Below are 9,257 nucleotides of genomic sequence, written 5' to 3'. Positions count from 1 at the left end.
ACCGTTTTTTTCTTATTTATTCTTGCACTGCCTTTATACTCTTATACTTTCTCCTTTCCTAAGGAAGAAGTTTCGGTTATTTCCCCAGTTATGTTTGAAATGTAACATTACTTCTTCAGCTCAGTGCATCAGTGATCATATTGGTTTAGTGGTTGGAAGTCAATAAAACATTAGCGTCAGTCAAATTGAATGCGTCAGTGGATGGAAGTGGTGGTTGCCTTGTGCTGCTCTTCACTTGACTGCAGCTCCATGGCTCCATCTGCTGGACGGACAGAAGTGCAGCAGCTGATGGCAGCTTCTTTGACCTCATGCTGCTGTCAGACCCACAGATTAGGGTTTATTTCAGATATATATAATAGAAAATAGTAATTAAAAAATAAGCTGATGTTGTATTTTTGCAGCAGTGAGTTTTACAGGGTTAAGAGCAACCAGTCAAAGGTTATTACTGAGGATTTTAAACAAAAACATTCAGGCAAACAGTTAACATCATAGGGTCCCTGACATGTTTGTTTTTTTTCCGGGTCGATACAGATTTTTTTTGTAATCAAGGAGATCAATAACCAAGATTTGGAATCACTACACATTTGCAGAAAAAATAAAGTTTTTGAACAGCACATAAAGTTAAGTTAAAATTAAAATAATCACGAGTTGCAGCCTTTGCTTATTTATGTTTTACATGCTGAAGTTGTCCTTCAGTGTTTCACTGATCAGATTGTGCTGTGGGCAGGACAAAGATCAGAGGGAGGCAGCTGCAGCAGACCCAAAGTAGTTTCACATTCATTTATCTGATCAGATTTAAGGGGGCTTTTTTTTTTTTTTTTTTTTTTTTTAAGAAATGGGACCAATAATTGAAAACATGCTAAATATCAGATGGGATCATTGGTGTCACAGGACATCTGCAGACACAGGTCAAAGATTACAAGGAGTTTATTTAACGAATGAAACTAAAACCAACACAGAAAGGATAACTAAACCAAGGTGAAAACAAAAAGGGGAAACCAGACTAATTGTAGGAGAAAGGTTCTGGTTTCAAAGTCTGTGGTCTGGCAGAGAGCGGAAGAATGAAGAACCGGGCCTTCGTGGATTAAGGTGATTGAGAACAGGTGAATCAACCCCCACACCTGTGAGAGAGATGGATGGATGGATGGATGGATGGATAGATGGATGGATGGATGGATGGATGGATAGATAGGTAGGGAGGTAGATGGACCATAGATAGATGGATGGATAGGTAGATCCTGCAGTGGGGAAATTTTCAGTGTGGCAGTAGCAGATAGGAGAAAAAGTTTAAAAAAAAAAAAGCAGCATTCAGTGCACAGATATAAATAGATGCTTTCTCCTTAGAGAAGAAATAGAAATGCTTGTAAAAAAAAAAACCTGTGAAATTGCACATATTGACTTATTTACATTTTATTGCAGTTACTTCATGGGTGATCTGAACTACTGGGAGCAGGCTTGATTGAACACAGTCTGACTGCTGCAGGAAGGAAGGACCTCCTTCAAACATCGTGGGTGAAGCAGTCTGTCCCTGAAGGAGCTGCCGGTGATGGTCCTGTTTCCTGCAGGGGGTGGGAGATGTCCTCCATGATAGACAACAGCTTTGTCATCATCCTCCTGTCTACCACCACCCGAGGACAGAGCTTGCTTTCTTAACCAGTTTCTTTAGTCTCTTCCTGTCTGCAGCCGTGATGCTGCTGCTCCAGCAGACCAGTCCATACAGGATGGCTGATACCACCACACAACCATAAAAGGTCCTCAGAATTGCTCCCTGCACCCCGAAGGACCTCAGTTTCCTGAGCAGGTGAAGTCTGTTCTGACCTTTCTTACACCGTGCGTTGGTGTTCTATCTCTAGACATGTTTGAATGTCTTTATCAATAAATGGTCAAACATATGTTGAGTGTCAGCTCAGCTCTTTGTTCCATACATGTAAATGTTCCTATGTGATTGGTGTCTTGCAGTCAGAGTGTAAAGAATTGAAGCTGTCAGAGGCTTTCTGTGGTGAAGAGGCTGTAGGACATCAGCTGCTCCAACAGGTGAAGCCTTTGTTCTTTGGCTCCAACAAGAAGCAGCAATAAATCAGCATGAGCTGCAGCTTATCCACCTCATAGAGTGTATAATAAAGAAACCAAGAGGTTTTAGTTGATAGCTGTCGCTAGCAGTGTGTTGTTCAGGTTGTGAGGAGAAGTAAAAAGCTTACAGCACCTGGTATTCCCAGGTAGTCTCCCATCCAAATACTAACCAGGCCCAACCCTGCTTAGCTTTGCAAATCAGATGAGATCGGGTGTATTCAGTCTCAGAAACAAACCTCACATGATTCAGATCTCCACTCACACCTTTTATTTGTCGTTTGGTTGCGCCAGTACTAATTGATAGCATCATTTAAGCAAAGTTAGAGCAACATCTTGTAGGACAGGTGGTGTAGAGGTAAGTTTTTTGCCTCCCCAGTACCTTAGTACCTTTATTATCTTCACTTCCTTAATACTTTTGTGTACCATCATTTACGAAAACTAACAGCTACACCCAGTAGGAAGGATAGTGCAGTGGTAAGTTATCTGCCTCTCATCCAGGAGGTCCTTGGTTTGAATCCAACTCAAGGCTCTTTTTACACTTTTTACACATCCACCCTGCAAGAAAGAGCGCTATCGCAGGTCCTTCATTCCATCTGCTATAAGACTTTACAACATCAGCATCACTGGCTGATGTTAACATAAACTGGACTATATCATTACCACCCCAAACCATAAAATCTGCACTGACATTCTTGCACTGCACATCTCTGCACTTTTAAACTTTATTTTTATTTTTTCTGTTAAGCCACTTTACCCTCATCTGTCACCCTTGTATATATTGTAAATATTATTACTATTGTTCTATTATTATTTTATTCTTATCACTATGTCTACTGTTACATAAGCTGCTGTAACAATGTAAATTTCCCCTGGAGTGGGGAGAAATAAAGAACTTTATCTTATCTTATCTCTTATCTTATCTTACACTTTGGCTGCATGACAACCTCTTGCAACCATCATTACAACAAACTCCACCAAGGACCTTGTGTGACAGATAGCTCACACAGAGGGTGTGTGTCTGTCATGTGGATGGTCATGGTTCGAATCCCTGCTGGGAACCTTGTGGAGGGTGATAGTGGAGTGGAAAGGTTGTGGTGTGGTGTGGGGTGGAGTGTGACTAGACTGGACTGGATCCGGTAAAAAGGAAAACCAGGAGATTTACCCATAAGCAAGGCACGAAGGCACGAAGGCACGAAGGCACGAAGGCACGAAGGCACGAAGGCACGAAGGCACGAAGGCACGAAGGCACGAAGGCACGAAGGCACGAAGGCACGAAGGCACGAAGGCACGAAGGCACGAAGGCACGAAGGCACGAAGGCACGAAGGCACGAAGGCACGAAGGCACGAAGGCACGAAGGCACGAAGGCACGAAGGCACGAAGGCACGAAGGCACGAAGGCACGAAGGCACGAAGGCACGAAGGCACGAAGGCACGAAGGCAGATTTTTAAAGTTATTTTTTTTTTGGCCTTTTATCGGCTTTTATTGGATAGGTGCAGTGTGAGAGAGACAGGAAACGGGAGAAGAGTCGGGGGAAGACGTGCAGCAAAGGGCCGCGAGCGGGAATCGAACCCGGGCCAGCTGCGTCGGGGACCAGCCCCTGTACATGGGTCGCCCGCTCAACGCGTTGAGCTATACGGGCGCCCCAGATTTTTGGCAACTTTTGCCCAAATGTAAAAAAAAAAGCTTGAGCAGGGTGGGGGATCGAACCTGCACTCTTCAGGTTCCAAACCACCAGCACTACCTCTGGACTACCAGTCCTACATACCCAAATACAGGCTTTTCTTCTATTCGTCAAGGCGGTGACATCAACACTGAAAGAAAAAAAAACAATCCACAAAATCAAAAAAAGAAGATCATCTACCTACAACTTTTAAAGAACACGCTAAAAAACACAATACTAAAAAGTCACACTCTTCTCCTCATCACTCATTTTTACATTTTAACACAATTTCAAAGCCACACAAATCACATTCTTCATGTCAAATCACTTCTCTTCACTACAAATGGGAGAGAACAGCAAACAAATAAAATACAACTTATGGCTTAAATATCTTCAAAATCTCTTTGCTATTCCTCTACATTCAAATTCCTCAACACCACTCAACAATCACCTGCAGGATCTCTTACTTCTTTCTTAGCTCTGACAAAACATCTTCAAGACTCTGAGAAGACAACTCATTTTCAACACATTTGCTGCTTCGTCTAAGTGTCCACACACATCTCCAGTCATCCACAGGCCTCACCACTGATCAGATGCACAAACTTACATGTCAAACTTCTCCAAAGATAAAATACAGGCCCTTCTGTCTGATCACAACTTTTACTGGTGGCTCATATTTCAAGTTCATTTCCTTGCAAAGTCTTTATTTTGGATTAAAGTGGGATCTGTGACCAGGCAGATCACTTGTTTATTCTTAGCATTTGGATTTCACTGACATTCCTGTCATGTAGAAAAATAGAAATATCTTTGCATTGATTCAGCTAAACTAACTGCAGACACTGAGAGGCGTAAAGTTCAACAAATGCTGTTTTTATTTACTTCACTGGTGACATCAGTAGATGCTTGCAGTGAAACCACCACTGCAAATATTTATGCATTAAAGTATCACAACTGAAAACTCCCTACAAACGTCCACTTCTAACACCACAAACATTGTCCAGAGGAAATGATATTAGCTGAACATAAAAACATGTAAAACAGCTCTCATGCTTTCATCCTGAGCTCCACTCAAACATTTCACTGTGCAGCAGCTCAGCAGTTTGTTTAAGAAAAGCATTTAGGTTCAATCTGTGAAGCCCAAAACCCACCAGCTTTGAAAAATGACACCATTTACTAGAGTCACAAACTGTAAAAACAGAAGGAATTGTTGGATTTTCTATGTGAATGTGTCGCCTCTCTAGTTAACTCACCCGGTTACGTCTCCATCCTGACGCTGCTCTGCTGGACCGGAGCTTCTGGACCAGCCGGGTGGACCTTCCTTCACAGATCTTCCCGGTGGGAGTGATTCTGAGTCGGCCATGGTTGACTGCAAACTCCTTAAAATGGACACATGAGAGGAAATCGTGGACAAATCGATACAACAGCTTGTTCGGTTTGTCCTGCTCTTAAATGGGTAGAAAACTGCTGAGAGCTCTCAGTTCAATTCAATTTTCAATTCAATTTTATTTATATAGCGCCAATTACAGTCAAATTGTCTCGAGACGCTTTACAGAACCCATATGCCTGACCCCCAGAGCAAGCCAAAAGGCGACAGTGGCAAGGAAAACACCCTTTTAACAGGGAAAAAAACCTCGAGCAGAACCCGGCTCTAATGTGGGGGGAACCATCTGCCTGCTGGCCGGGCGGGTTGAGAGGGACAGAAGAGGTAGACAGGTAGAGATAGAGGGGTAGAGGTAGAGATAGAGGGGTACAGATAGAGGGGTAGAGATAGAGAGGTGGGGGGGTGGGACACAAGGACCATAAAACACAGCCACACATCTGAAGCATCCAGCATCCAGCTCTGGGACCAGGGACACTCGGAGAAAGGACACAGAAAGAAACAGAGTGAATGTAATGCAATAATGGTATATGTAGTAAATACATAGGTAGTTAGAGAAGGGCTCAGTGCATCAAGAGAGGTTCCCCAGCAGTCTAGGCCTATAGCAGCATAACTAGGGGCAGAACTAAGGGACGTCAAGAGGGGAAGTCAGTTGTGCAAATGAAAACACAAGCATACCCCGTCAGGGTCCCCCAGTCAGCCCTAACTATAAGCTTTGTCGAAAAGGAAGGCTTTAAGCCTGGTCTTAAAAATAGAGAGGGTGTCCGCCTCCCGAACCCAAACTGGGAGCTGGTTCCACAGGAGAGGCGCCTGATAACTGAAGGCTCTGCCTCCCATTCTACTTTTAGAGATTCTAGGAACAACAAGTAAGCCTGCAGTCTGAGAGCGAAGAGTTCTGCTAGGATAATATGGTACTATCAGGTCTTTAAGATATGATGGAGATTGGTTGTTAAGAGCTTTATATGTCAGAAGAAGGATTTTGAATTCTATTCTAGATTTAACAGGAAGCCAATGAAGAGAATCCAATATAGGAGAAATATGATCTCTCTTGCTAATTCCCGTCAGTACTCTGGCTGCAGCATTTTGGATCAGCTGTAAATGTTTCAGAGAGCTATTGGGACAACCTGATAATAAGGAATTACAGTAGTCAAGCCTAGAAGTAACAAATGCATGGACTAGTTTTTCTGCATCACTCTGAGACAGGATGTTCCTGATTTTCACAGTATTTCTCAGGTGGAAAAAGGAAGTCCTACAGATTTGTTTTATGTGCGAGTTAAAGGACATGTCCTGGTCAAAGATAACACCGAGGTTCCTCACAGTAGTACTGGAGGCCAATGTAATGCCATCCAGAGTAGCTATATGCTTTGAAAGCAATTCTCTAAGATGTTTGGGGCCAAATACAATGACTTCAGTCTTGTCTGAATTTAGTAGTAAGAAATTATAGGTCATCCAGGTCTTTATGTCCTTAAGACAATCTTGCAGTCTAGCTAGCTGATTAGTTTCATTTGGCTTCATAGATAAATACAATTGAGTGTCGTCAGCATAACAATGGAAATTAATACAGTGCTTCCTAATAATGTTGCCTAAGGGAAGCATGTATAATGTGAACAGTATTGGTCCTAAGACAGAACCCTGAGGAACTCCATGATTAACCCTAGTATGCTCAGAAGAGTCATTGTTGACATGCACAAACTGGAACCTGTCTGATAAGTAGGATTTAAACCAGTCCAGTGCTGTCCCTTTAATGCCAATAGAATGTTCTAGTCGCTGTAATAAAAGTTTGTGGTCGATTGTATCGAATGCTGCACTAAGGTCCAATAAAATAAGTATAGAGACCAGTCCATTATCTGACGCTATGAGAAGGTCATTAGTAACTTTCACCAGAGCTGTTTCTGTGCTATGATGCACTCTGAAGCCTGACTGAAACTCTTCAAACAAGCTATTCCTTTGTAAATGTTCACATAATTGATTTGCAACTGTTCTTTCCAGAATTTTGGAGAGAAATGGGAGGTTGGAAACTGGTCTATAGTTGGCTAAAACATCTGGATCTAGAGTGGGCTTTTTAAGTAAAGGTTTGATTACAGCAACCTTAAAAGCCTGTGGTACATAACCTGTTACTAGAGAGAGATTAATCAGATCTAACATTGAGGAATCAGCTCTGACAGAGTGTTGCTCTGACTCCATGTGTGACTGAGGCTGGAGTGAACAGAGCTGCTGCTGCTCAGATGCAGCTTCTTATTAGCACAACAGACGCTGCGTTCACTACGTCTGTGGGTGTGGAGCTGATAAAGAGGATCTTCACCACTGACCTGAGCTGCTGCCACACGGTGAGACGTCCAACAGAGTCACTGAGCAGCTGATGATGAAGAAGATGAAGGCTTCAGGAGGAGGTGGAGGAGGAGAAGCTGCAGGGCCACATGAGACACTGAAGAGACAAACCAGAAATGATTCACACACTAGACATGAAGAAAAGAAAACATCAGAGAGTGTAAAATACAAGAATGAGTCCTGAACATCACAGGCGTAACCCGTAGAGCTACATGACCACACATGTTCTGGTCTTGAAAACGTGTATTAATCCAATAGAAAGTCTAGGGGTAGGGTTAGGGTTGGAGAGGGAGGTCCTTACAGTTGTAATGAAAAAAAATAGGGTAATTAATATTACACATAAATATTTTTAATGTTAATACTAAGCAGCCGAATATTCTGAGAAATTAATCCGTGGTTTTTCCTTCAGCCGTTGTAGATCTAGATAACCTAAAGGTACAGTGCAACCACAACGGCTGAAGGAAAAACCCCAACTTTATTCTAAGAATTTTTTGGCTAGTGTGACTTAATATTAAATTATGAAAAAATGTATAATTTTATATCCATGTTTTTGGTACATTGCTACTGTCAGGACCTTCCTCTGTAACCCGAACCCTACCCCCAGACTTTCTATTGGATTGATACACCTTTGCTGACAGTCAACATGTGTGATCATATAGCTCTGCGGGTTAAGCCACTGATGCATGTAGTTGGTCCTCAATGCTGAGGCCCGGGTTCGATTCCCGCTCGCAACCCTGTGCTATATTAGTTGTTCTCATTCTTATTTCTACCCCATTGTCTGGCTGTCTCTCACTACGCCTATCCATCAATTAACTGCAAAAGACTACAACACTTATTTACAAATTTCCTGTTTATTTATTAAATACAATTCTTTAATTTCTTACATCTTTTTTCCCCCCATACTTTATAAAAGTTTAATTGTCTTAACTTTTTCCCATTTATTTAATTGCTTCTTTTTTATGTATTTTCTTTCTTTAATCTTCTTCTTCTTTCTAGAATTTAACACCAACCTTCAATTTTGGGTCATTTTTAGACATTTTGAAAAGCTATCAACTCAAACAGGGTAACACCGACAGATATGAAATTCAGCCAGGATGTACTCCAGGTATGGGTGATCAAAAGTTATCAAAATGCTCCACAAAAGTCTGAGGGCGTGGCCATGGCAGGCTCCCAAACTTTGATGCTTCGACATGACACATCAACTGCTGTGTAACTGCCCTAAACATACTCTGATCTGCCTCAAACTTTACATGTATGATCAGAGTCCCGCCCTGATGACATTCACATGCTGAAATACAGCCACAGTCATAACGCCACCTGGTGGATAGAAGGAAAAGCTCTATAACTAGCCTGGACATGGTCCGATCTGCCTGAAATGTTATATGTGTCATCAGAGTGTGGACGTGATCACATCCATAGGCCAATATACACTCTCGGTCGCAGCGCCACCTGGTGGACGTGCGTGGATTCGACGACGAGCATGGATGCGAGGACCCGTCCAACGCTGCTTGCAGCTTTAATTTAAAGTTGAAGCAGAAAGTTAATAAAGAAAGTTGAAAACCACCTTCTGATACCTGAAATCTCTGAGTTTTCACACAAAGAACACCTGAACATGTCAAACTGGTTCCATAGTAGAACCATCATTGTAAAAACGTCATAGTATGGTGTGTTGCTCAAAAAACATTAGGACCCGGCTGTCAGGGGACAAACATGTAAGAAACATGAGAACAGAGAGAACCCAACCAGTAGGTCACAGTTTATCATCATCTAATCATCTCCTGAAGTCCATATGGTGAGAGACATCAGTATCTGGTTGTTAA

The 9,257-nt window shown here is 42.3% G+C and overlaps 1 long non-coding RNA gene across 1 annotated transcript; it reads right to left on the bottom strand.

Moving 5' to 3' along the window:
• Positions 1-3,543: 3,543 nt before the first annotated feature.
• LOC129349413 (uncharacterized) lies at positions 3,544-8,014 on the bottom strand. The gene is made up of 3 exons (XR_008602413.1): positions 7,419-8,014; positions 4,982-5,107; positions 3,544-3,882 (listed from the first exon to the last, which is right to left on the bottom strand). It is a non-coding gene; the product is annotated as an uncharacterized LOC129349413 (long non-coding RNA).
• Between the last annotated feature and the right edge of the window lie 1,243 nt (positions 8,015-9,257).

This window comes from Amphiprion ocellaris, chromosome 1 (assembly GCF_022539595.1).
Source record: "Amphiprion ocellaris isolate individual 3 ecotype Okinawa chromosome 1, ASM2253959v1, whole genome shotgun sequence".
Classification (NCBI taxonomy): Eukaryota; Metazoa; Chordata; class Actinopteri; family Pomacentridae; genus Amphiprion; species Amphiprion ocellaris.
Note: the sequence above shows the minus strand (reverse complement) of the source record. Positions and strands in the feature narration are given on the sequence as shown.